General features: G+C 37.5%; 2 non-coding genes and 17 pseudogenes across 2 annotated transcripts; all 19 read left to right on the top strand.

Moving 5' to 3' along the window:
- The first annotated feature begins 6,151 nt into the window (after positions 1–6,151).
- On the top strand, positions 6,152–6,270 carry LOC122335952 (annotated as a pseudogene).
- A 271-nt stretch (positions 6,271–6,541) lies between these two features.
- LOC122335920 lies at positions 6,542–6,660 on the top strand. The gene has a single exon (XR_006249022.1). It is a non-coding gene; the product is annotated as a 5S ribosomal RNA (ribosomal RNA).
- A 662-nt stretch (positions 6,661–7,322) lies between these two features.
- On the top strand, positions 7,323–7,438 carry LOC122335921 (annotated as a pseudogene).
- A 272-nt stretch (positions 7,439–7,710) lies between these two features.
- Positions 7,711–7,827, top strand: LOC122335906 (annotated as a pseudogene).
- Positions 7,828–8,480: 653 nt separating this feature from the next.
- Positions 8,481–8,599, top strand: LOC122335904. The gene has a single exon (XR_006249021.1). It is a non-coding gene; the product is annotated as a 5S ribosomal RNA (ribosomal RNA).
- Positions 8,600–8,875: 276 nt separating this feature from the next.
- On the top strand, positions 8,876–8,994 carry LOC122335944 (annotated as a pseudogene).
- A 660-nt stretch (positions 8,995–9,654) lies between these two features.
- LOC122335934 lies at positions 9,655–9,771 on the top strand (annotated as a pseudogene).
- A 279-nt stretch (positions 9,772–10,050) lies between these two features.
- LOC122335933 lies at positions 10,051–10,169 on the top strand (annotated as a pseudogene).
- Positions 10,170–10,441: 272 nt separating this feature from the next.
- On the top strand, positions 10,442–10,559 carry LOC122335947 (annotated as a pseudogene).
- Positions 10,560–10,830: 271 nt separating this feature from the next.
- On the top strand, positions 10,831–10,951 carry LOC122335909 (annotated as a pseudogene).
- Positions 10,952–11,219: 268 nt separating this feature from the next.
- Positions 11,220–11,339, top strand: LOC122335957 (annotated as a pseudogene).
- Positions 11,340–11,612: 273 nt separating this feature from the next.
- LOC122335941 lies at positions 11,613–11,729 on the top strand (annotated as a pseudogene).
- A 272-nt stretch (positions 11,730–12,001) lies between these two features.
- LOC122335960 lies at positions 12,002–12,120 on the top strand (annotated as a pseudogene).
- A 12,121-nt stretch (positions 12,121–24,241) lies between these two features.
- Positions 24,242–24,358, top strand: LOC122335908 (annotated as a pseudogene).
- Positions 24,359–24,630: 272 nt separating this feature from the next.
- On the top strand, positions 24,631–24,747 carry LOC122335940 (annotated as a pseudogene).
- A 274-nt stretch (positions 24,748–25,021) lies between these two features.
- Positions 25,022–25,140, top strand: LOC122335935 (annotated as a pseudogene).
- A 271-nt stretch (positions 25,141–25,411) lies between these two features.
- LOC122335907 lies at positions 25,412–25,528 on the top strand (annotated as a pseudogene).
- A 271-nt stretch (positions 25,529–25,799) lies between these two features.
- LOC122335932 lies at positions 25,800–25,919 on the top strand (annotated as a pseudogene).
- A 1,058-nt stretch (positions 25,920–26,977) lies between these two features.
- Positions 26,978–27,097, top strand: LOC122335950 (annotated as a pseudogene).
- The last annotated feature ends 360 nt before the right edge of the window (positions 27,098–27,457 follow it).

Here is a 27,457-nt window from a genome sequence, read left to right as displayed (position 1 = left end):
TTTGACCAGCTCTTTGCTTTCCTTACTGCTTATTTAATTCAATTGCCTTTAAAGTAGCTGTTCTTTAAACAGAGTTTGACTGTTTTTAACTACTTAACTAATGCTCTTATCTTTAATGTAGCTCATTTTGAAGTATTTTTTGTATTTCATTCATTACTTATCTAGTATAATGGCACTTAGTGTGCCTCACCTTAAAATAGGGGGCTTTTTGCAACAGCTTTCGCTTACGGACATACCACCCTGTTGGCGCTAGAGAGCACACAGGAAGTTGTTGGCTGCAGTAGGGAGAGGAAGGCTCTCCTCCATTTTGTGTTAATTTTTTGTCTTTGTATTTTGCTTTTTTCTTTAGTTAAAGTTAGTTTTTTGTTTGTTTTTTTCAGTTATAAAACCACCCAACAGCAGCATTTTTGCTTGCTGGAGGGTGGTTACGCCTTTTTATTTTTCTCTTTTCTCCTTTTTTTCAATGGACGGATTAACGGCAAACGACACTGGACTGGCACGAGGAACAAGCATGGCAAACGACTCTGGACTGGCACGAGGAAGAAGCATGGGAAACGATATTGGACTGGCACGAGGAACAAGCATGGCAAACGACACTGGACTGGCACGAGGAAGAGGCACGCAAACGACACTGGACTGATGGCGAGACACGATGACAAACGACACTGGTCTGGATTACCGACAACGAGAAGAACATGGAAAAAACCTAGACACAAGAGACAAGTTTGGCAGAAGAAGATATTTAAAGGAGGCGACTGTGATTGTGAATGTGGAGAATGTAAGTGAGGTGAGAGAGCTGTGGATATTATAAAAGCGGTGACGGATAAATGTGGAAATGGGAATATTTTGGCGTTAAGACCAAGGCAAGGAAAAGAATATGAACTTACAATGGAAAAGGAAGAAGCATGTGAGGAATTGACTGATGGACTTTTAATAAAAGGGGTGAACTGCAGATAAAAAATTGCAAAATAGAGATTACGTTGTTTCCTTCATGCACCTGCCCGTCTATCTTGATGATAATAAAATTTTAGGAAATTGAAGGATGGGGAGTTAATCCCATGTCAAATGTTAAAAGAAGATGCTACCCGGCACTGACATTGAGGACGGAACAAGGTTCCTAAAAGTTAGATTCCCAAAGAAGTGACATCGCTGCCATATAGCACAAAGTTGGAAACAGCCGAGGGGCCGCAGTATTTTAGGTGATGCACAGCCATCAGGTGAAGACCTGTAGGCTGTGCATGAGCCCAGGACACCTGCTTAAAGAATGCCCAGATTTTAAGTGCTATAAGTGCGAGGAGAGGGGACATTTTGCAAGAGATTGCAATGCTGTCAGATGCCCGGAGTGTCATGGAGTTTTAAATAAATGTGAATGTTGGATGGAGGGAGAGGAAGGAGGTAGGGAAGATCGGATGGGCGGACAGGTGCATGAAGGAAACAACGAGGAGGAAAGACAAATTGATGAAGAACAAGAGGAAGAAGGACTACAACAAAAAGAAACAGAAGAGGAATCAGACAACATAGAGGAACGTGAAGGAGAAAAAGAGAATGACAAAGACAAGGAACAGACAACAGAACAGGACACTCAGTGGACGGAAATGGAAATAGCGGACAGTTTTAAAACTTTTCTAGATGATGTGAGAGAGATGGACAAGGAATAGAAGTTCAAAGCAAAGAAATGGACAGTGAAGAAGAAACAAGGACAAACAGTATGGGAAAAGACAGAGGGGAGAGAGGACAAATAAGAAGGAGAACAATAAAGGTAAAACCAAACGTGGAAAATGCAAGGAAAAAATAATGACAAGTGCAAACAGGTATGAAGCGTTAAGAGGGCTGGAGGGAGAAGATGGAGAATAATGGTTTTTAAGTATTTATTTTTCTTTTTTAATGGTTTTTAGTTGTGTTACTTTTAATGCAAGGGGACTGATGGACATGAGAAAGTTTGAAAGAGTGAAAGAAAAATGTAAAGGAGAAGATGTTATCGCTTTGCAAGAAACAAATTGGAAAGAGAGTGTGATGGTGGACTATAAAAAGAAATGGGATGGAGATATTTTGTATAACAATGGAGATGGAAGGCTTGGAAGAGGAGGGCTTTTTTAATGAGAAAAATGTTTTTAATTCAAGCAATGTAGTGTATAAAGATAAGATGGGGAAATGTATGGTGGTTGAAGTAAATTGTGAAGGACGTGGAACTGATTTTAGCCAATGTACACGCACCAACAGAAGAGAAAGAAAAGAAAGAGTTTTTAATGTTTTAAGAAATATTGTAAAGAAGTATAAAGAAATAATAATGATGGGGATTTTAATACTGTTTTTAGCAAGCAGGATATGGCGGAGGGAATGGTTTTTAAATCAGACACAGGGAGAAATGAATTAAAGGAACTGATGAGAGAAAATAACTTAATAGATGTGTGGAGGGAAATGAATGGAGGAAAAAGGAGTTTTCAAGAAGGCAAATAGTAGGGAACTTTATTTGTAAAACAAGAATTGATTATGTGTTATGTACAAGAAATGTAGGGAATTTTATTGAAAAAATCAGATATGAAGAAACCAGTTTTAGTGATCATAAGTTTTTACGTTTTAAAATAGATTGGAGCAACATGCAAAGGGGTCCGGGAGTATGGATTTTAAATACAGAGATTTTAAAGAATGAAGACTATGTTTTGAAGGTTAAAGAGGTCATTGAAAAGGAAAAGGAAAATGAAATGTATACAGAGGATAAGAGAATCTGGTGGGAGAATGTCAAATTTTTAATCAAAAATTTTCAATCAAATATTGTAGTACTTTGAGGAAATGCAAAAGGTTCAAAGAAAGAGAAATAAAGAAGAGTTTGGAAATTGAATTGAATAAAGAAAATAAAGACATACTAAAGATAAAGGAAATGGAGGGAAGACTGAAAGAAATAGAAGAAAAGAATATGAGGGGGCGAGGTTAAGAAGCAAAGCTAAATATCTTGTGGAGGGTGAAAATGCACAAAATTCTTTTTGATTTGGAAAAAGAAAGGGAAAGCTGATATTATAAAGGAAATACGAGGGAAAAAATGGAGAAATTGTAGAAGGTAATGAAAATATTTTAAAAGAAATAAAGGATTTTTATGAGGATCTGTTTAGTGCAAGGGCGTGGAAGAGAAGGAAAAAGAAACTGCTGAATCAGATAAAAGCAAAAGTAAGTGAGGAAGATAAAAAGATTGTGACCAAGTAATCAGAGAAGAAGAGATCGAAAGAGCAATAAATGAACTGAATAAAAAAAAGAGTCCGGGAATAGACGGTTTGGGAACTGAATTTTATGTATGTTTTAAAGGGGTTTAAACAAAGATTTTAAATGAGGTTTTTAAAGAAATTTTTGAAAAAGAAGAAATTAATGAAAGAACGAGGATGGGGTTAATGAAGCTGGTATATAAAAGGAAGGGTGAAAAATAGATTTAAAAACTATAGGCCAATTACAATGTTGAACACGGATCTTAAAATTTTAGCCAAGGTTTTAGCAAACAGATTAAAGGAAGTTATGCCAAGCATAATTGAAACAAACCAAGCATACGGAGGAAAGGAAGGGATATAGATGACATAAAAATGAGTATAAGAGATACAATATGGTACATGAAGGATAAAGGTGAAGATGGATATATAATTAGTTTGGACTTTGAAAAAGCTTTTGATAGGTGGAACACAGGTATTTATTTGAGGTTTTAAGGAGTTTTGGTTTTGGGGGAATTTTATCAAATGGATAGAGATTTTATACAAGGGTGCTTTAACAAGGATAAAATGTAATGGGTTTTAACAGACTGTTTTAAAATCACAAGATCAATTAGGCAGGGTTGTCCGCTTTCAGCTTTACTTTATTCACTTGTATCAGAACCATTGGGACTGGCTATAAAACAAAAAGAAGGAATAATAGGTATAGAAATTGACGAAAAACAATGAAGGGAAGGTTTATCAATATGCTGATGACACAACGATAATTGTAAAAGGAAAGGATAGTGTCAAAGAAGTTATGAATGTTGTAAAAGAATTTTGTAAAGGATCTGGGAGTAAAATAAATGAGGAGAAAACAGTATATATCAGATTTGGGAAAGCTATGATTTTAACGGATTGTTTTAACTTCAAGGAAGTGGAACAAATTAAGATTTTAGGAATTTTAATGGGGAAAATGAGAGAAAAGTAAGAGATGAAATGTGGGAGGAACTAGTAACAGAAATAGAGAGAAGGTTAAACTTTTGGAAACTGAGAACACTAAACTTAAAAGGGAAGGTTTTAATATTGAATGTTTTAATGGTTTCTAAGCTGTGGTATGTTTTAAATGTATCTGAGATGCCTTTGTGGACAGAAAAGAGGTTGAAGAAATGTTTTCTTGACTTTTTATGGGAGGGAAAACCAGCAAGAATAGCATATAATACGATTTTAGGGGCGGTGGAAAAGGGGGGATTAGGTTTAATGGATGTAGAACAGAGAAAAATGCTTTGAGAGTTAAAATAGTAAAGAAATACCTACAAGAAGAGAGCAAATTTGAGTGGAAAAACAATGAAATACTTTTTAAACAAATGTGGGAATTTTAACATGGGGATGGTATTTTATGGATGAAAACAAAATTTGGATGACAGAAGGATTACCTGAGTTTTACAGAGAAATGTTTAGTGCCTGGGGAAAATTTTTAAGTAAAATTGTATACAACCTCAAAGAAGAGAAAACATTTTAAATCAACCCCTGTTCTTAAATAACAACATTTTAAAACAAGACAAAGAACTATTTTTTAAGAAATGGATGGAAGTGGGGATAACAAGAGTGAGAGATGTCTTGTATGAATTTAAAGAGGGTTTTTTACCAATACAATATATTGTGGATGCAATGGATGAAGCAAAAGAAGAATATAGCAAACAAGAAATAACAAACAAATATGAAATCCTTAAAAAGCAATACCTAAAGAGTGGATTAAAAGAATAGAGAGTACGGAAGAAGAGCAAACAGAGGAACATTTTAATGTGAAACTGGGGAAAATTTTATGATTTTAAGGGATGTACTGTAAAAATGTTTTATTGTGTTTTTAGAGATGGTGTTTTTAAAGAGCCAACTGTAAATAAGTACTGGGTGGAAAAATTCAACAATCTAAAAGAAGAATGTATATGGAGAAACATGAGGGGGAAGTGTGTCAAACAAAGTTGGAATGTTTGGAGTATTTTATAAGACACAAAGTTGTTTTTACTGAAGTTATTTTACAAAAATAGGGATGGAACAACATGCAATGTGCAAAGTGTGCAAAGAAAAGAAGAGGGATTTTACATCTGTTTTTATATTGTAAGGAACTGGAGGCATTTTTAAGGAAATGTAAATGTTTAATCAAAGACTTGACTGAAGAATGGGATGAAAATGGAATGGAATGGAACAGAGTGTTGATGTTTGATGGGAAAAGAAGTGTAAAAACAAAGCCTTTATTAATCTGTTTGTGATGTTAATGAAAAGTGCAATATGGGAGAGGAGAATTGTGGCCAAAAAGGAACAAATTGTTTTGGATGTTTGGACTGTCTTTAAAAGGAAAACTGAAATATATATGGACAAATTGTATGTGTATTTTAAAAGTGAAAAAATCCTAGATGCATTTTATGTTGTTTTTACACGAAATGTCTATCGTGTTTTAAAAGATTTTATGTGGGAGCTACCGGAGAGCGAAGAATTTGTTTAAATAATGTATGAAATTATGAGATATGTGATGTGATATTGTACAAGAGAAAGTATGTTTTTATTGTATTTGATTGATTGAAAATATTTTAATAAAAAAAAAAAAAAAAATTCACGCCTGATCTCGCTCGTCTGATCTCAGAAGCAAAGCAGAGTTGGGCCTAGTTAGTACTTGGATGGGAGACTCCCTAGGAATACCAGGTGCTGTAAGTTTTTGAGTTTTTTCACTACTTATCTAATACACTGGCCCTTAGTGTGGCCAAAGTTTGACCAGCTCTTTGCTTTCCCTTACTGCTTATTTAATTCAATTGCCTTTAAAGTAGCTGTTCTTTAAACAGAGTTTGAGTGTTTTTAACTACTTAACTAATGCTCTTATCTTTAATGTAGCTCATTTTGAAGTATTTTTTGTATTTCATTCATTACTTATCTAGTATAATGGCACTTAGTGTGCCTCACCTTAAAATAGGGGCTTTTTGCAGCAGCTTTCGCACGGCCATACCACCCTGTTCACGCCTGATCTCGCCTGATCTCAGAAGATATGCAGAGTTGGGCCTAGTTAGTACTTGGATGGGAGACTGCCTAGGAATACCAGGTGCTGTAAGTTTTGAGTTTTTTCACTACTTATCTAATACACTGGCCCTTAGTGTGGCCAAAGTTTGACCAGCTCTTTGCTTTCCCTTACTGCTTATTTAATTCAATTGCCTTTAAAGTAGTTGTTCTTAAACAGAGTTTGACTGTTTTTAACTACTTAACTAATGCTCTTATCTTTAATGTAGCTCATTTTGAAGTATTTTTTGTATTTCATTCATTACTTATCTAGTATAATGGCACTTAGTGTGCCTCACCTTAAAATAGGGGCTTTTGCACCAGCTTTCGCTTACGGCCATACCACCCTGTTCATGCCTGATCTCGTCTGATCTCAGAAGCTAAGCAGAGTTGGGCCTAGTTAGTACTTGGATGGGAGACTGCCTAGGAATACCAGGTGCTGTAAGTTTTTGAGTTTTTTCACTACTTATCTAATACACTGGCCCTTAGTGTGGCCAAAGTTTGACCAGCTCTTTGCTTTCCCTTACTGCTTATTTAATTCAATTGCCTTTAAAGTAGCTGTTCTTTAAACAGAGTTTGACTGTTTTTAACTACTTAACTAATGCTCTTATCTTTAATGTAGCTCATTTTGAAGTATTTTTTGTATTTCATTCATTACTTATCTAGTATAATGGCACTTAGTGTGCCTCACCTTAAAATAGGGGCTTTTTGCAACAGCTTTCACACGGACCATACCACCCTGTTCACGCCTGATCTCGCCTGATCTCAGAAGCTACAGAGTTGGGCCTAGTTAGTACTTGGATGGGAGACTGCCTAGGAATACCAGGTGCTGTAAGTTTTGAGTTTTTTCACTACTTATCTAATACACTGGCCCTTAGTGTGGCCAAAGTTTGACCAGCTCTTTGCTTTCCTTTACTGCTTATTTAATTCAATTGCCTTTAAAGTAGCTGTTCTTTAAACAGAGTTTGACTGTTTTTAACTACTTAACTAATGCTCTTATCTTTAATGTAGCTCATTTTGAAGTATTTTTTGTATTTCATTCATTACTTATCTAGTATAATGGCACTTAGTGTGCCTCACCTTAAAATAGGGGCTTTTGCAGCAGCTTTCACTTACGGCCATCCCACCCTGTTCACGCCTGATCTCAGATCTCAGAAGCTAAGCAGAGTTGGGCCTAGTTAGTACTTGGATGGGAGACTGCCTAGGAATACCAGGTGCTGTAAGTTTTTGAGTTTTTTCACTACTTATCTAATACACTGGCCCTTAGTGTGGCCAAAGTTTGACCAGCTCTTTGCTTTCCCTTACTGCTTATTTAATTCAATTGCCTTTAAAGTAGCTGTTCTTTAAACAGAGTTTGACTGTTTTTAACTACTTAACTAATGCTCTTATCTTTAATGTAGCTCATTTTGAAGTATTTTTTGTATTTCATTCATTACTTATCTAGTATAATGGCACTTAGTGTGCCTCACCTTAAAATAGGGGCTTTTTGCAGCAGCTTTCACACGGCCATACCACCCTGTTCACGCCTGATCTCGCCTGATCTCAGAAGCTACAGAGTTGGGCCTAGTTAGTACTTGGATGGGAGACTGCCTAGGAATACCAGGTGCTGTAAGTTTTTCACTACTTATCTAATACACTGGCCCTTAGTGTGGCCAAAGTTTGACCAGCTCTTTTGCTTTCCTCTTACTGCTTATTTAATTCAATTGCCTTTAAAGTAGCTGTTCTTTAAACAGAGTTTGACTGTTTTTAACTACTTAACTAATGCTCTTATCTTTAATGTAGCTCATTTTGAAGTATTTTTTTGTATTTCATTCATTACTTATCTAGTATAATGGCACTTAGTGTGCCTCACCTTAAAATAGGGGCTTTTGCAGCAGCTTTTTACGGACATACCACCCTGTTCACGCCTGATCTCAGAAGATCTCAGCTAAGCAGAGTTGGGCCTAGTTAGTACTTGGATGGGAGACTGCCTAGGAATACCAGGTGCTGTAAGTTTTGAGTTTTTTCACTACTTATCTAATACACTGGCCCTTAGTGTGGCCAAAGTTTGACCAGCTCTTTGCTTTCCTTACTGCTTATTTAATTCAATTGCCTTTAAAGTAGCTGTTCTTTAAACAGAGTTTGACTGTTTTTAACTACTTAACTAATGCTCTTATCTTTAATGTAGCTCATTTTGAAGTATTTTTTGTATTTCATTCATTACTTATCTAGTATAATGGCACTTAGTGTGCCTCACCTTAAAATAGGGGGTTTTTTGCAGCAGCTTTCGCTTACGGCCATACCACCCTGTTCACGCCTGATCTCGTCTGATCTCAGAAGCTAAGCAGAGTTGGGCCTAGTTAGTACTTGGATGGGAGACTGCCTAGGAATACCAGGTGCTGTAAGTTTTTGAGTTTTTTCACTACTTATCTAATACACTGGCCCTTAGTGTGGCCAAAGTTTGACCAGCTCTTTGCTTTCCCTTACTGCTTATTTAATTCAATTGCCTTTAAAGTAGCTGTTCTTTAAACAGAGTTTGACTGTTTTTAACTACTTAACTAATGCTCTTATCTTTAATGTAGCTCATTTTGAAGTATTTTTTTGTATTTCATTCATTACTTATCTAGTATAATGGCACTTAGTGTGCCTCACCTTAAAATAGGGGGCTTTTTGCAGCAGCTTTCACTTACGGCCATACCACCCTGTTCACGCCTGATCTCGCCTGATCTCAGAAGCTAAGCAGAGTTGGGCCTAGTTAGTACTTGGATGGGAGACTGCCTAGGAATACCAGGTGCTGTAAGTTTTTGAGTTTTTTCACTACTTATCTAATACACTGGCCCTTAGTGTGGCCAAAGTTTGACCAGCTCTTTGCTTTCCCTTACTGCTTATTTAATTCAATTGCCTTTAAAGTAGCTGTTCTTTAAACAGAGTTTGACTGTTTTTAACTACTTAACTAATGCTCTTATCTTTAATGTAGCTCATTTTGAAGTATTTTTTTGTATTTCATTCATTACTTATCTAGTATAATGGCACTTAGTGTGCCTCACCTTAAAATAGGGGCTTTTTGCAGCAGCTTTCACGGCCATACCCCCTGTTCACCCTGTTCACGCCTGATCTCAGAAGCTAAGCAGAGTTGGGCCTAGTTAGTACTTGGATGGGAGACTGCCTAGGAATACCAGGTGCTGTAAGTTTTGAGTTTTTTCACTACTTATCTAATACACTGGCCCTTAGTGTGGCCAAAGTTTGACCAGCTCTTTGCTTTCCCTTACTGCTTATTTAATTCAATTGCCTTTAAAGTAGCTGTTCTTTAAACAGAGTTTGACTGTTTTTAACTACTTAACTAATGCTCTTATCTTTAATGTAGCTCATTTTGAAGTATTTTTTGTATTTCATTCATTACTTATCTAGTATAATGGCACTTAGTGTGCCTCACCTTAAAATAGGGGCTTTTGCAGCAGCTTTCGCTTACGGCCATACCACCCTGTTCACGCCTGATCTCGCCTGATCTCAGAAGCTAAGCAGTTGGGCCTAGTTAGTACTTGGATGGGAGACTGCCTAGGAATACCAGGTGCTGTAAGTTTTTGAGTTTTTTCACTACTTATCTAATACACTGGCCCTTTAGTGTGGCCAAAGTTTGACCAGCTCTTTTGCTTTCCCTTACTGCTTATTTAATTCAATTGCCTTTAAAGTAGCTGTTCTTTAAACAGAGTTTGACTGTTTTTAACTACTTAACTAATGCTCTTATCTTTAATGTAGCTCATTTTGAAGTATTTTTTTGTATTTCATTCATTACTTATCTAGTATAATGGCACTTAGTGTGCCTCACACCTTAAAATAGGGGCTTTTTGCAGCAGCTTTCACTTACGGCCATACCACCCTGTTCACGCCTGATCTCGCCTGATCTCAGAAGCTAAGCAGAGTTGGGCCTAGTTAGTACTTGGATGGGAGACTGCCTAGGAATACCAGGTGCTGTAAGTTTTGAGTTTTTTCACTACTTATCTAATACACTGGCCCTTAGTGTGGCCAAAGTTTGACCAGCTCTTTGCTTTCCTTACTGCTTATTTAATTCAATTGCCTTTAAAGTAGCTGTTCTTTAAACAGAGTTTGACTGTTTTTAACTACTTAACTAATGCTCTTATCTTTAATGTAGCTCATTTTGAAGTATTTTTTGTATTTCATTCATTACTTATCTAGTATAATGGCACTTAGTGTGCCTCACCTTAAAATAGGGGCTTTTTGCAGCAGCTTTCACTACGGCCATCCCACCCTGTTCACGCCTGATCTCGCCTGATCTCAGAAGCTAAGCAGAGTTGGGCCTAGTTAGTACTTGGATGGGAGACTGCCTAGGAATACCAGGTGCTGTAAGTTTTGAGTTTTTTCACTACTTATCTAATACACTGGCCCTTAGTGTGGCCAAAGTTTGACCAGCTCTTTGCTTTCCTTACTGCTTATTTAATTCAATTGCCTTTAAAGTAGCTGTTCTTTAAACAGAGTTTGACTGTTTTTAACTACTTAACTAATGCTCTTATCTTTAATGTAGCTCATTTTGAAGTATTTTTTGTATTTCATTCATTACTTATCTAGTATAATGGCACTTAGTGTGCCTCACCTTAAAATAGGGGCTTTTTTGCAGCAGCTTTCGCACGGCCATACCACCCTGTTCACGCCTGATCTCGCCTGATCTCTCAGAAGCTTAGCAGAGTTGGGCCTAGTTAGTACTTGGATGGGAGACTGCCTAGGAATACCAGGTGCTGTAAGTTTTTGAGTTTTTTCACTACTTATCTAATACACTGGCCCTTAGTGTGGCCAAAGTTTGACCAGCTCTTTGCTTTCCTTACTGCTTATTTAATTCAATTGCCTTTAAAGTAGCTGTTCTTTAAACAGAGTTTGACTGTTTTTAACTACTTAACTAATGCTCTTATCTTTAATGTAGCTCATTTTGAAGTATTTTTTGTATTTCATTCATTACTTATCTAGTATAATGGCACTTAGTGTGCCTCACCTTAAAATAGGGGCTTTTGCAGCAGCTTTCACACGCCATACCACCCTGTTCACGCCTGATCTCGCCTGATCTCAGAAGCTAAGCAGAGTTGGGCCTAGTTAGTACTTGGATGGGAGACTGCCTAGGAATACCAGGTGCTGTAAGTTTTTGAGTTTTTTCACTACTTATCTAATACACTGGCCCTTAGTGTGGCCAAAGTTTGACCAGCTCTTTGCTTTCCTTACTGCTTATTTAATTCAATTGCCTTTAAAGTAGCTGTTCTTTAAACAGAGTTTGACTGTTTTTAACTACTTAACTAATGCTCTTATCTTTAATGTAGCTCATTTTGAAGTATTTTTTTGTATTTCATTCATTACTTATCTAGTATAATGGCACTTAGTGTGCCTCACCTTAAAATAGGGGCTTTTGCAGCAGCTTTCGCTTACGGCCATACCACCCTGTTCACGCCTGATCTCGCCTGATCTCAGAAGCTACAGAGTTGGGCCTAGTTAGTACTTGGATGGGAGACTGCCTAGGAATACCAGGTGCTGTAAGTTTTGAGTTTTTTTTCACTACTTATCTAATACACTGGCCCTTAGTGTGGCCAAAGTTTGACCAGCTCTTTGCTTTCCTTACTGCTTATTTAATTCAATTGCCTTTAAAGTAGCTGTTCTTTAAACAGAGTTTGACTGTTTTTAACTACTTAACTAATGCTCTTATCTTTAATGTAGCTCATTTTGAAGTATTTTTTGTATTTCATTCATTACTTATCTAGTATAATGGCACTTAGTGTGCCTCACCTTAAAATAGGGGCTTTTTGCAGCAGCTTTCACATGGCCATCCCACCCTGTTCACGCCTGATCTCGCCTGATCTCAGAAGCTTAGCAGAGTTGGGCCTAGTTAGTACTTGGATGGGAGACTGCCTAGGAATACCAGGTGCTGTAAGTTTTTGAGTTTTTTCACTACTTATCTAATACACTGGCCCTTAGTGTGGCCAAAGTTTGACCAGCTCTTTGCTTTCCCTTACTGCTTATTTAATTCAATTGCCTTTAAAGTAGCTGTTCTTTAAACAGAGTTTGACTGTTTTTAACTACTTAACTAATGCTTTTATCTTTAATGTAGCTCATTTTGAAGAAGTATTTTGTATTTCATTCATTACTTATCTAGTATAATGACACTTAGTGTGCCTCACCTTAAAATAGGGGGCTTTTTGCAACAGCTTTCGCTTACGGACATACCACCCTGTTGGCGCTAGAGAGCACACAGGAAGTTGTTGGCTGCAGTAGGGAGAGGAAGGCTCTCCTCCATTTTGTGTTAATTTTTTGTCTTTGTATTTTGCTTTTTTCTTTAGTTAAAGTTAGTTTTTTGTTTGTTTTTTTCAGTTATAAAACCACCCAACAGCAGCATTTTTGCTTGCTGGAGGGTGGTTACGCCTTTTTATTTTTCTCTTTTCCCCTTTTTTTTCAATGGACGGATTAACGGCAAACGACACTGGACTGGCACGAGGAACAAGCATGGCAAACGACTCTGGACTGGCACGAGGAAGAAGCATGGGAAACGATATTGACTGGCACGAGGAACAAGCATGGCAAACGACACTGGACTGGCACGAGGAAGAGGCACGCAAACGACACTGGACTGATGGCGACACGATGACAAACGACACTGGTCTGGATTACCGACAACGAGAAGAACATGGAAAAAACCTAGACACAAGAGACAAGTTTGGCAGAAGAAGATATTTAAAGGAGGCGACTGTGATTGTGAATGTGGAGAATGTAAGTGAGGTGAGAGCTGTGGATATTATAAAAGCGGTGACGGATAAATGTGGAAATGGGAATATTTTGGCGTTAAGACCAAGGCAAGGAAAAGAATATGAACTTACAATGGAAAAGGAAGAAGCATGTGAGGAATTGACTGATGGACTTTTAATAAAAGGGGTGAACTGCGAGATAAAAAATTGCAAAATAGAGATTACGTTGTTTCCTTCATGCACCTGCCCGCCTATCTTGATGATAATAAAATTTTAGGGAAATTGAAGGATGGGGAGTTAATCCCATGTCAAATGTTAAAAGAAGATGCTACCCGGCACTGACATTGAGGACGGAACAAGGTTCCTAAAAGTTAGATTCCCAAAGAAGTGACATCGCTGCATATAGCACAAAGTTGGAAACAGCCGAGGGGCCGCAGTATTTTAGGGTGATGCACAGCCATCAGGTGAAGACCTGTAGGCTGTGCATGAGCCCAGGACACCTGCTTAAAGAATGCCCAGATTTTAAGTGCTATAAGTGCGGAGGAGAGGGGACATTTTGCAAGAGATTGCAATGCTGTCAGATGCCCGGAGTGTCATGGAGTTTTAAATAAATGTGAATGTTGGATGGAGGGAGAGGAAGGAGGTAGGGAAGATCGGATGGGCGGACAGGTGCATGAAGGAAACAACGAGGAGGAAAGACAAATTGATGAAGAACAAGAGGAAGAAGGACTACAACAAAAAGAAACAGAAGAGGAATCAGACAACATAGAGGAACGTGAAGGAGAAAAAGAGAATGACAAAGACAAGGAACAGACAACAGAACAGGACACTCAGTGGACGGAAATGGAAATAGCGGACAGTTTTAAAACTTTTCTAGATGATGTGGAGAGAGATGGACAAGGAATAGAAGTTCAAAGCAAAGAAATGGACAGTGAAGAAGAAACAAGGACAAACAGTATGGGAAAAGACAGAGGGGAGAGAGGACAAATAAGAAGGAGAACAATAAAGGTAAAACCAAACGTGGAAAATGCAAGGAAAAAATAATGACAAGTGCAAACAGGTATGAAGCGTTAAGAGGGCTGGAGGGAGAAGATGGAGAATAATGGTTTTTAAGTATTTATTTTTCTTTTTTTAATGGTTTTTAGTTGTGTTACTTTTAATGCAAGGGGACTGATGGACATGAGAAAGTTTGAAAGAGTGAAAGAAAATGTAAAGGAGAAGATGTTATCGCTTTGCAAAGAAACAAATTGGAAAGAGAGTGTGATGGTGGACTATAAAAAGAAATGGGATGGAGATATTTTGTATAACAATGGAGATGGAAGGCTTGGAAGAGGAGTGGCTTTTTTAATGAGAAAAATGTTTTTAATTCAAGCAATGTAGTGTATAAAGATAAGATGGGAAATGTATGGTGGTTGAAGTAAATTGTGAAGGACGTGAACTGATTTTAGCCAATGTACACGCACCAACAGAAGAGAAAGAAAAGAAAGAGTTTTTTAATGTTTTAAGAAATATTGTAAAGAAGTATAAAGAAATAATAATGATGGGGGATTTTAATACTGTTTTTAGCAAGCAGGATATGGCGGAGGGAATGGTTTTTAAATCAGACACAGGAGAAATGAATTAAAGGAACTGATGAGAGAAAATAACTTAATAGATGTGTGGAGGGAAATGAATGGAGGAAAAAAGGAGTTTTCAAGAAGGCAAATAGTAGGGAACTTTATTTGTAAAACAAGAATTGATTATGTGTTATGTACAAGAAATGTAGGGAATTTTATTGAAAAAATCAGATATGAAGAAACCAGTTTTAGTGATCATAAGTTTTTACGTTTTAAAATAGATTGGAGCAACATGCAAAGGGGTCCGGGAGTATGGATTTTAAATACAGAGATTTTAAAGAATGAAGACTATGTTTTGAAGGTTAAAGAGGTCATTGAAAAGGAAAAGGAAAATGAAATGTATACAGAGGATAAGAGAATCTGGTGGGAGAATGTCAAATTTTTAATCAAAAATTTTCAATCAAATATTGTAGTACTTTGAGGAAATGCAAAAGGTTCAAAGAAAGAGAAATAAAGAAGAGTTTGGAAATTGAATTGAATAAAGAAAATAAAGACATACTAAAGATAAAGGAAATGGAGGGAAGACTGAAAGAAATAGAAGAAAAAGAATATGAGGGGCGAGGTTAAGAAGCAAAGCTAAATATCTTGTGGAGGGTGAAAATGCACAAAATTCTTTTTTGATTTGGAAAAAGAAAGGGAAAGCTGATATTATAAAGGAAATACGAGGGAAAAAATGGAGAAATTGTAGAAGGTAATGAAAATATTTTAAAAGAAATAAAGGATTTTTATGAGGATCTGTTTAGTGCAAGGGGCGTGGAAGAGAAGGAAAAAAGAAACTGCTGAATCAGATAAAAGCAAAAGTAAGTGAGGAAGATAAAAAGATTGTGACCAAGTAATCAGAGAAGAAGAGATCGAAAGAGCAATAAATGAACTGAATAAAAAAAAAGAGTCCGGGAATAGACGGTTTGGGAACTGAATTTTATGTATGTTTTAAAGGGTTTTAACAAAGATTTTAAATGAGGTTTTTAAAGAAATTTTGAAAAAGAAGAAATTAATGAAAGAACGAGGATGGGGTTAATGAAGCTGGTATATAAAAGGAAGGGTGAAAAAATAGATTTAAAAAAAACTATAGGCCAATTACAATGTTGAACACGGATCTTAAAATTTTAGCCAAGGTTTTAGCAAACAGATTAAAGGAAGTTATGCCAAGCATAATTGAAACAAACCAAGCATACGGAGGAAAGGAAGGGATATAGATGACATAAAAATGAGTATAAGAGATACAATATGGTACATGAAGGATAAAGGTGAAGATGGATATATAATTAGTTTGGACTTTGAAAAAGCTTTTGATAGGGTGGAACACAGGTATTTATTTGAGGTTTTAAGGAGTTTTGGTTTTGGGGGAATTTTATCAAATGGATAGAGATTTTATACAAGGGTGCTTTAACAAGGATAAAATGTAATGGGTTTTTAACAGACTGTTTTAAAATCACAAGATCAATTAGGCAGGGTTGTCCGCTTTCAGCTTTACTTTATTCACTTGTATCAGAACCATTGGGACTGGCTATAAAACAAAAAGAAGGAATAATAGGTATAGAAATTGACGAAAAAATGAAGGGAAGGTTTATCAATATGCTGATGACACAACGATAATTGTAAAAGGAAAGGATAGTGTCAAAGAAGTTATGAATGTTGTAAAAGAATTTTGTAAAGGATCTGGGAGTAAAATAAATGAGGAGAAAACAGTATATATCAGATTTGGGAAAGCTATGATTTTAACGGATTGTTTTAACTTCAAGGAAGTGGAACAAATTAAGATTTTAGGAATTTTAATGGGGAAAATGAGAGAAAAGTAAGAGATGAAATGTGGGAGGAACTAGTAACAGAAATAGAGAGAAGGTTAAACTTTTGGAAACTGAGAACACTAAACTTAAAAGGGAAGGTTTTAATATTGAATGTTTTAATGGTTTCTAAGCTGTGGTATGTTTTAAATGTATCTGAGATGCCTTTGTGGACAGAAAAGAGGTTGAAGAAATGTTTTCTTGACTTTTTATGGGAGGGAAAACCAGCAAGAATAGCATATAATACGATTTTAGGGGCGGTGGAAAAGGGGGGATTAGGTTTAATGGATGTAGAACAGAGAAAAAATGCTTTGAGAGTTAAAATAGTAAAGAAATACCTACAAGAAGAGAGCAAATTTGAGTGGAAAAAACAATGAAATACTTTTTAAACAAATGTGGGAATTTTAACATGGGGGATGGTATTTTATGGATGAAAACAAAAATTTGATGACAGAAGGATTACCTGAGTTTTACAGAGAAATGTTTAGTGCCTGGGGAAAATTTTTAAGTAAAATTGTATACAACCTCAAAGAAGAGAAAACATTTTAAATCAACCCTGTTCTTAAATAACAACATTTTAAAACAAGACAAAGAACTATTTTTAAGAAATGGATGGAAGTGGGGATAACAAGAGTGAGAGATGTCTTGTATGAATTTAAAGAGGGTTTTTTACCAATACAATATATTGTGGATGCAATGGATGAAGCAAAAGAAGAATATAGCAAACAAGAAATAACAAACAAATATGAAATCCTTAAAAAAGCAATACCTAAAGAGTGGATTAAAAGAATAGAGAGTACGGAAGAAGAGCAAACAGAGGAACATTTTAATGTGAAACTGGGGGAAAAATTTTATGATTTTAAGGGATGTACTGTAAAATGTTTTATTGTGTTTTTAGAGATGGTGTTTTTAAAGAGCCAACTGTAAATAAGTACTGGGTGGAAAAATTCAACAATCTAAAAGAAGAATGTATATGGAGAAACATGAGGGGGAAGTGTGTCGAAACAAAGTTGGAATGTTTGGAGTATTTTATAAGACACAAAGTTGTTTTTACTGAAGTTATTTTACAAAAAATAGGGATGGAACAACATGCAATGTGCAAAGTGTGCAAAGAAAAAGAAGAGGGGATTTTACATCTGTTTTTATATTGTAAGGAACTGGAGGCATTTTTAAGGAAATGTAAATGTTTAATCAAAGACTTGACTGAAGAATGGGATGAAAATGGAATGGAATGGAACAGAGTGTTGATGTTGGATGGGAAAAGAAGTGTAAAACAAAGCCTTTATTAATCTGTTTGTGATGTTAATGAAAAGTGCAATATGGGAGAGGAGAATTGTGGCCAAAAAGGAACAAATTGTTTTGGATGTTTGGACTGTCTTTAAAAGGAAAACTGAAATATATATGGACAAATTGTATGTGTATTTTAAAAGTGAAAAATCCTAGATGCATTTTATGTTGTTTTTACACTAAAATGTCTATCGTGTTTTTAAAAGATTTTATGTGGAGCTACCGGAGAGCGAAGAATTTGTTTAAATAATGTATGAAATTATGAGATATGTGATGTGGATATTGTACAAGAGAAAGTATGTTTTTTATTGTATTTGATTGATTGAAAAATATTTTAATAAAAAAAAAAAAAAAAAAAATTCACGCCTGATCTCGCCTGATCTCAGAAGCAAAGCAGAGTTGGGCCTAGTTAATACTTGGATGGGAGACTCCTAGGAATACCAGGTGCTGTAAGTTTTGAGTTTTTTCACTACTTATCTAATACACTGGCCCTTAGTGTGGCCAAAGTTTGACCAGCTCTTTGCTTTCCCTTACTGCTTATTTAATTCAATTGCCTTTAAAGTAGCTGTTCTTTAAACAGAGTTTGACTGTTTTTAACTACTTAACTAATGCTCTTATCTTTAATGTAGCTCATTTTGAAGTATTTTTTGTATTTCATTCATTACTTATCTAGTATAATGGCACTTAGTGTGCCTCACCTTAAAATAGGGGCTTTAGCAGCTGCTTGCACGCCTGGCCATCCCAAAGCAGAGTTGGGCCCTAGTTAGTACTGTTCACGCCTTTGAGTTTTTTCACTACTTATCTCAGAAGCCCTTAGTGTGCAGAGCTCTTGGCTTTCCCTTAGTTTATTTACTTGCCTTTATAGGTTCTTTAAACAGAGACTGCCTTTAAGGAAACTACCAGGTTTAATGTAGCTCATTTGAGACTTTTGTATTTCATTCACTCAAAGTATAATGGCACTTAGTGTGCCTCACCAAAATAGGAAGGATCAACCCTGTTCACGCCTGATCTCAGAAGCTAAGCAGAGTTGGGCCTAGTTAGTAAACACTGCCTAGAATACCAGGTTTTTATTTCACTCATTTTAAGGCTTGCAAAGACAAGTTTTTATGGATTTTAAGGCTTGTCGGTTGTTTGCAAGCGGGAGAGAAGCAGGTTTCTCCTTAACCTCCTTTTGCCTCCAGACGGATCACAGTCCGCCTGAGGCCGGGGGCCCCTCTTCCTGCTTTGCCTCCTCCCTGCTTTGCCTCCTCCAAGCTCAGATTGCAAGTCGCTTTATTTATAGAGGAAAAGACAAGATACAGTAAATGAAAACAATTGGCCACATTTTCTTAAAGCGCCAGAATCTTCACTCCTTCAGATTCTTCCGTGCCCCTATCAGTATTATACGGAGGCCATGTTATGACCAAGAATCAAACTGAAACTAAAAGAGCCACAGGTGCATAACTGTCAACATTTAACTCCAACATTCTGCTCTCACCAGGCTGACAAAGCCTGGCACCCGATGGAAGCTGAAACTGAAGGATCAAAGTTGCAAAATGTCAATACATAACCCTAACATATCCTCCTGTTTGACGCTTAGCACCTGAAAAATAACATAATAAGGCATATGCATATTGAACTACATCTCTACTGATTACTTGATTAAATAGTCGATGCTTACTTTAAACAGCAAGGTTGGGCGAAAACCCCAGTATCTGAGGAAAATTCCCAACCGACCCCCAAGATTTTATATGGGCGATCACCTGTAAGGCTTGCATCTTAATCATAATGTATACAATATAAAATTTTAAAGCTTGAACATAGGAGGAAAATGTGAAAATAAACTGAAAAGGAAGAATAAAATAAAACAGTGCCTCTTGTCCTTGGCATGGCTACTGTAGCTTGTCAGTGTACCTTTGTATCATAACATCAGCACTCAGCCGTGTCACAGCTGTGGTTTTAACTGAGACTTCATACATGATACTTAAAGCTCTCCAGTTCTCTTGGTGGAGAAGCATGGTAAAACTGAGAAATGTCTGGCTAATCATTTTAGTAATCATTGCCCTTAAACATGGTAAAACACAGATAATGCATAAACATGTTCAAATCAAAATGAGTCTTTAGTTCATGTTGTTCTGTGAACCAGTCAAAATTCAATTGTTTCAGTTCCCTTTGATCGTCTCTCATATGGCCACCAGTGTGACGTCACTGCTGCAGTCAGGTTTAGAGCAACTCTCCAGCCCTCACGTGCTCCCATTGGGGGCGCTATAGCTGGGAGTAAGGGATTAGTTGATTTCTTCAGCAGCCAAAGGTTTTGATACCGGCCGACTTCCACCCTTACTCAGCGTCCTCCCAAGGTGTTAGCAGTTTGCAATGGCTTTGATGAATCCACGAGATCTCTCAGCGATCTTAACTGCAGTCGGTGTGGCCAGGATAACTTTGATCAGGATGCTGTCGCCTGGTTTCACTCTTGAGACCTGTGGGGACAGAGGTATATCTGGCAGATCATTTGCTCTCACAACATCTTTAAATTTCAACATTTTGTTCATCCATTCTGCTAGTGTATGCTGCTCTTGTGGTTTCTCACACACATCATCACACAGCGGTAAACTGAACGCATAGTATTTGTACTGTTGGCAAGGTGTCAGTTCAATAAAATCCATGTGGATAACCTGAAAAGGTAGTCTGGCTTTGGAAATTGACCTCTCTTAGGTCTGCAGTTATGTTTACAGCAGATCAAACAAGATTCACAAAATTTTTTAGTAGTTATTAAACCCTGGTGCATAACACCTGGTGCATAAAACCCTATGCACCATCTCTTCCTGTTGACACATGTGCTTGCCCATGTGTCAAGATTGCTGCTGTTTTGTATAATTTCGTGGAAGGCACAGTTTGCCTTCAAGTCTGTATGTGTCATCTGACAATTGTGCTCCTTTGTTAACTACATTTGTTTCTCAGACGCTGGTGCTTTCTTTTGCATGTCTGGTATCACTGACATGTCTAATGGAGTTTCCAATGATGTTACTTTATGTATCTCACATATCTCTAGCTTCCTTTGTGCAGCTTGCTTAGCTGAAACACTTTTACAGCAGCTTCTTTGTTGTGCTCTTGTGTGTCTGAGGCAATCAATACGTCATCGACATAAACTAAAACCTGACTGTGGGTTGAACTGCGAGTGGTGACAGACAGCTCATTAGTTCTGATGAAAAGATTGTCATTAACCCTAACATCTGTCTTCCCTTTGACCAAAATTTTCCTGGCACTACATTGAGAAAGGATCTATCTCAACAGCAGCTAAAGCATTTCATACTATTTTTTTAGTCAGATGGGCTCTGGGGTAAGTGTACACATCCAGTTCACTGTTTTGGAATAGAGAGAGCGCCTCTCTTCATTCACTTCCACCCATCTTATCTGCCTTAGACAAAGATAAATGTGGCGGTCTGTCTTGACTCTTCAAAATGTCGCTGTGCCCTCCCTGTGAAGTTTCACAGAGCAAACAGCATTTCCTTTTCTGTCTGTGTATAGTGTGCTCAATGTCATGTAATACTGTTCTGTCTGCCCCAGAGTCACAGAGAAATTTTACTCTATTTTATTATTTTTACTCACTATTAGCTCTGCTCTGGTAAGCGAGTGCTTCTTGACAAAGCTAAAAAAAAACCTTGATACTGCTCTGCAAGTCTAGGTCAGTTTTGGGGTCATTGTCAGCCTCGCCTAGATCGGAGTCATTTTCTGCGCATCTATGGGGTCATTATTGGTCTCACTCTAGTCATAATTGATCACCACATGGGGCTGGTCTGTGGCTTTCATCGGGCTTCTACCCTGTGTTCTGGGCTTTAGCGGTTCTGGGCATTCTCGGATATAATGGCCTTCCTTGTGGCAATTAAAACACCTACCATATTCTCTGTCATCGCGCTCTGTCTCGACAACTCTCTCTCTCTACCTCGACCACGTGCTGCTTTCCCTACTTAACTTAACTTTTCTTGCCGATACAATGCCTCTGGTCTCCCAACATAATCTGCTGGGTCTTCTTCTTTCTGCACTGCAATCAATCTTTCTTGTTCCTTTCTCTTCGACTTCCGTGATACCTTCTATCTACCTGCTCTTGCCATCTCGCCGCTCAATCAATTGACGCTTCAACAGATCACCCTTTTTCCCCTTGGCTAAGGATAAATCAACCTTTATTTTGTCTATTAAGAGAGCGCAGTCCCTTTGACTAATTTACTAAGAATCATATTTTTAACTAACTCATTGAGATATCGCACACTGTCTGCCGAACATGCATGCATAAACTTTGGATCTCCCCTCAATTGACTATTTTCTGCACCCATTTTTGCTTTTTGAAACTCAACGATCAAAGTTGCAAAACGCAATGATAACCCTCGCCCACAGGTGCTGTAAGTTTTTTGAGTTTTTTCACTACTTATCTAATACACTGGCCCTTAGTGTGGCCAAAACTTTGACCAGCTCTTTGCTTCAAACTTACTGCTTATTTAATTCAATTGTTTTTAAAGTAGCTGTTCTTTAAACAGAGTTTGACTGTTTTTAACTACTTAACTAATGCTCTTATCTTTAATGTAGCTCATTTTAAAGTATTTTTTTGTATTTCATTCATTACTTATCTAGTATAATGGCACTTAGTGTGCCTCACCTTAAAATAGGGGCTTTTGCAGCAGCTTTACTTACGTCCATACCACCCTGTTCACGCCTGATCTCGCCTGATCTCAGAAGCTACAGAGTTGGGCAGTTAGTACTTGGATGGGAGACTGCCTAGGAATACCAGGTGCTGTAAGTTTTTGAGTTTTTTCACTACTTATCTAATACACTGGCCCTTAGTGTGGCCAAAGTTTGACCAGCTCTTTGCTTTCCCTTACTGCTTATTTAATTAAATTGTTTTTAAAGTAGCTGTTCTTTAACAGATCCGAGAAGTTGATTTTGCAGAGTTTGACTGTTTTTAACTACTTAACTAATGCTCTGATCTTTAATGTAGCTCATTTTGAAGTATTTTTTGTATTTCATTCATTACTTATCTAGTATAATGGCAATGTTGTGCCTCACCTCAAAATAGGGGCTTTTTACAGCAGAAGGATCGGCCATACCACCCTGTTCACGCCAAGATTTTATGGATCTTAGAAGCTAAGCAGAGTTGGGCCTAGTTAGTACTTGGATGGGAGACTGCCTAGGAGGTACTCAGGTGCTGGAAGTTTTTGAGTTTTTTCACTACTTATCTAATACACTGGCCCTTAGTGTGGCCAAAGTTTGACCAGCTCTTTGCTTTCCTTACTGATTATTTAATTTAATTGCTCTTTAAAGTAGCTGTTCTTTAAACAGAGTTTGACTGTTTTTAACTACTTAACTAATGCTCTTATCTTTAATGTAGCTCATTTTGAAGTATTTTTTTGTATTTCATTCATTACTTATCTAGTATAATGGACCAAGCAAACTTAGTGTGCCTCACCTGCAAATAGGGGCTTTTTTAAGCAGCTTTCTTACGGCCATACCAGGCTGTTCACGCCTGATCACGCCTGATCTCAGAAGCTGAGCAGAGAAGGATCAAAGTTGTAAAATGTCAGACTGCCTAGGAATACCAGGTGCTGTAAGTTTTTGAGTTTTTTCACTACTTATCTAATACACTGGCCCTTAGTGTGGCCAAAGTTTGACCAGCTCTTTGCTTTCCCTTACTGCTTATTTAATTCAATTGCCTTTAAAGTAGCTGTTCTTTAAACAGAGTTTGACTGTTTTTAACTACTTAACTAATGCTCTTATCTTTAATGTAGCTCATTTTGAAGTATTTTTTGTATTTCATTCATTACTTATCTAGTATAATGGCACTTAGTGTGCCTCACCTTAAAATAGGGGCTTTTGCAGCAGCTTTCAGCTTATGCCATACCACCCTGTTCACGCCTGATCTCGCCTGATCTCAGAAGCTGGATCAGAGTTGGGCCTAGTTAGTACTTGGATGGGAGACTGCCTAGGAATACCAGGTGCTGTAAGTTTTGAGTTTTTCACTACTTATCTAATACACTGGCCCTTAGTGTGGCCAAAGTTTGACCAGCTCTTTGCTTTCCTTTACTGCTTATTTAATTCAATTGCCTTTAAAGTAGCTGTTCTTAAACAGAGTTTGACTGTTTTTAACTACTTAACTAATGCTCTTATCTTTAATGTAGCTCATTTTGAAGTATTTTTTTGTATTTCATTCATTACTTATCTAGTATAATGGCACTTAGTGTGCCTCACCTTAAAATAGGGGCTTTTGCAGCAGCTTTCGCCACGGCCATACCACCCTGTTCACGCCTGATCTCGCCTGATCTCAGAAGCTACAGAGTTGGGCCTAGTTAGTACTTGGATGGGAGACTGCCTAGGAATACCAGGTGCTGTAAGTTTTTGAGTTTTTCACTACTTATCTAATACACTGGCCCTTAGTGTGGCCAAAGTTTGACCAGCTCTTTGCTTTCCTTACTGCTTATTTAATTCAATTGCCTTTAAAGTAGCTGTTCTTTAAACAGAGTTTGACTGTTTTTAACTACTTAACTAATGCTCTTATCTTTAATGTAGCTCATTTTGAAGTATTTTTTTGTATTTCATTCATTACTTATCTAGTATAATGGCACTTAGTGTGCCTCACCTTAAAATAGGGCTTTTTGCAGCAGCTTTTGCACGGCCATACCACCCTGTTCACGCCTGATCTCGCCTGATCTCAGAAGCTACAGAGTTGGGCCTAGTTAGTACTTGGATGGGAGACTGCCTAGGAATACCAGGTGCTGTAAGTTTTGAGTTTTTTCACTACTTATCTAATACACTGGCCCTTAGTGTGGCCAAAGTTTGACCAGCTCTTTGCTTTCCTTACTGCTTATTTAATTCAATTGCCTTTAAAGTAGCTGTTCTTTAAACAGAGTTTGACTGTTTTTAACTACTTAACTAATGCTCTTATCTTTAATGTAGCTCATTTTGAAGTATTTTTTTGTATTTCATTCATTACTTATCTAGTATAATGGCACTTAGTGTGCCTCACCTTAAAATAGGGCTTTTTGCAGCAGCTTTCGCTTACGGCCATACCACCCTGTTCACGCCTGATCTCGCCTGATCTCAGAAGCTACAGAGTTGGGCCTAGTTAGTACTTGGATGGGAGACTGCCTAGGAATACCAGGTGCTGTAAGTTTTTGAGTTTTTTCACTACTTATCTAATACACTGGCCCTTAGTGTGGCCAAAGTTTGACCAGCTCTTTGCTTTCCCTTACTGCTTATTTAATTCAATTGCCTTTAAAGTAGCTGTTCTTTAAACAGAGTTTGACTGTTTTTAACTACTTAACTAATGCTCTTATCTTTAATGTAGCTCATTTTGAAGTATTTTTTGTATTTCATTCATTACTTATCTAGTATAATGGCACTTAGTGTGCTCTCACCTTAAAATAGGGGCTTTTTGCAGCAGCTTTCGCTACGGCCATACCACCCTGTTCACGCCTGATCTCGCCTGATCTCAGAAGCTAAGCAGAGTTGGGCCTAGTTAGTACTTGGATGGGAGACTGCCTAGGAATACCAGGTGCTGTAAGTTTTGAGTTTTTTCACTACTTATCTAATACACTGGCCCTTAGTGTGGCCAAAGTTTGACCAGCTCTTTGCTTTCCCTTACTGCTTATTTAATTCAATTGCCTTTAAAGTAGCTGTTCTTTAAACAGAGTTTGACTGTTTTTAACTACTTAACTAATGCTCTTATCTTTAATGTAGCTCATTTTGAAGTATTTTTTGTGTATTTCATTCATTACTTATCTAGTATAATGGCACTTTAGTGTGCCTCACCTTAAAATAGGGGCTTTTGCAGCAGCTTTCACGGCCATCCCACCCTGTTCACGCCTGATCTCGCCTGATCTCAGAAGCTACAGAGTTGGGCCTAGTTAGTACTTGGATGGGAGACTGCCTAGGAATACCAGGTGCTGTAAGTTTTTGAGTTTTTCACTACTTATCTAATACACTGGCCCTTAGTGTGGCCAAAGTTTGACCAGCTCTTTGCTTTCCTTTACTGCTTATTTAATTCAATTGCCTTTAAAGTAGCTGTTCTTTAAACAGAGTTTGACTGTTTTTAACTACTTAACTAATGCTCTTATCTTTAATGTAGCTCATTTTGAAGTATTTTTTGTATTTCATTCATTACTTATCTAGTATAATGGCACTTTAGTGTGCCTCACCTTAAAATAGGGGCTTTTTGCAGCTTTCGCTTACGGCCATACCACCCTGTTCACGCCTGATCTCGCCTGATCTCAGAAGCTTAAGCAGAGATGGGCCTAGTTAGTACTTGGATGGGAGACTGCCTAGGAATACCAGGTGCTGTAAGTTTTGAGTTTTTTCACTACTTATCTAATACACTGGCCCTTAGTGTGGCCAAAGTTTGACCAGCTCTTTGCTTTCCCTTACTGCTTATTTAATTCAATTGCCTTTAAAGTAGCTGTTCTTTAAACAGAGTTTGACTGTTTTTAACTACTTAACTAATGCTCTTATCTTTAATGTAGCTCATTTTGAAGTATTTTTTTGTATTTCATTCATTACTTATCTAGTATAATGGCACTTTAGTGTGCCTCACCTTAAAATAGGGGCTTTTTGCAGCAGCTTTCGCACGGCCATCCCACCCTGTTCACGCCTGATCTCGCCTGATCTCAGAAGCTACAGAGTTGGGCCTAGTTAGTACTTGGATGGGAGACTGCCTAGGAATACCAGGTGCTGTAAGTTTTGAGTTTTTCACTACTTATCTAATACACTGGCCCTTAGTGTGGCCAAAGTTTGACCAGCTCTTTGCTTTCCCTTACTGCTTATTTAATCAATTGCCTTTAAAGTAGCTGTTCTTTAAACAGAGTTTGACTGTTTTTAACTACTTAACTAATGCTCTTATCTTTAATGTAGCTCATTTTGAAGTATTTTTTTGTATTTCATTCATTACTTATCTAGTATAATGGCACTTTAGTGTGCCTCACCTTAAAATAGGGGCTTTTTTTGCAGCAGCTTTTTGCTTACGGCCATTTCCACCCTGTTCACGCCTCTGATCTCGCCTGATCTCAGAAGCTACAGAGTTGGGCCTAGTTAGTACTTGGATGGGAGACTGCCTAGGAATACCAGGTGCTGTAAGTTTTTGAGTTTTTCACTACTTATCTAATACACTGGCCCTTAGTGTGGCTAAAGTTTGACCAGCTCTTTGCTTTCCTTTACTGCTTATTTAATTCAATTGCCTTTTAAAGTAGCTGTTCTTAAACAGAGTTTGACTGTTTTTAACTACTTAACTAATGCCTTATCTTTAATGTAGCTCATTTTGAAGTATTTTTTTGTATTTCATTCATTACTTATCTAGTATAATGGCAATTCTAGTGTGCCTCACCTTAAAATAGGGGCTTTTTACAGCAGCTGCGCACGGCCATCCCACTCCTGTTCACGCCTGATCTCGCCTGATCTCAGAAGCTAAGCAGAGTTGGGCCTAGTTAGTACTTGGATGGGAGACTGTCTGGGAATACCAGGTGCTGTAAGTTTTTGAGTTTTTTCACTACTTATCTAATACACTGGCCCTTAGTGTGGCCAAAGTTTGACCAGCTCTTTGCTTTCCTTTACTGCTTATTTAATTCAATTGCCTTTAAAGTAGCTGTTCTTTAAACAGAGTTTGACTGTTTTTAACTACTTAACTAATGCTCTTATCTTTAATGTAGCTCATTTTGAAGTATTTTTTGTATTTCATTCATTACTTATCTAGTATAATGGCACTTAGTGTGCCTCACCTTAAAAATAGGGGGCTTTTAAGCAGCTTTCGCTTACGGCCATCCCACCCTGTTCACGCCTGATCTCGCCTGATCTCAGAAGCTACAGAGTTGGGCCTAGTTAGTACTTGGATGGGA

This window comes from Puntigrus tetrazona, unplaced genomic scaffold, assembly GCF_018831695.1.
Source record: "Puntigrus tetrazona isolate hp1 unplaced genomic scaffold, ASM1883169v1 S000000961, whole genome shotgun sequence".
Lineage (NCBI taxonomy): Eukaryota > Metazoa > Chordata > Actinopteri > Cypriniformes > Cyprinidae > Puntigrus > Puntigrus tetrazona.
The sequence above is the reverse complement of the archived record's forward strand: the minus strand, read 5'-3'. Positions and strand labels throughout refer to the sequence as shown.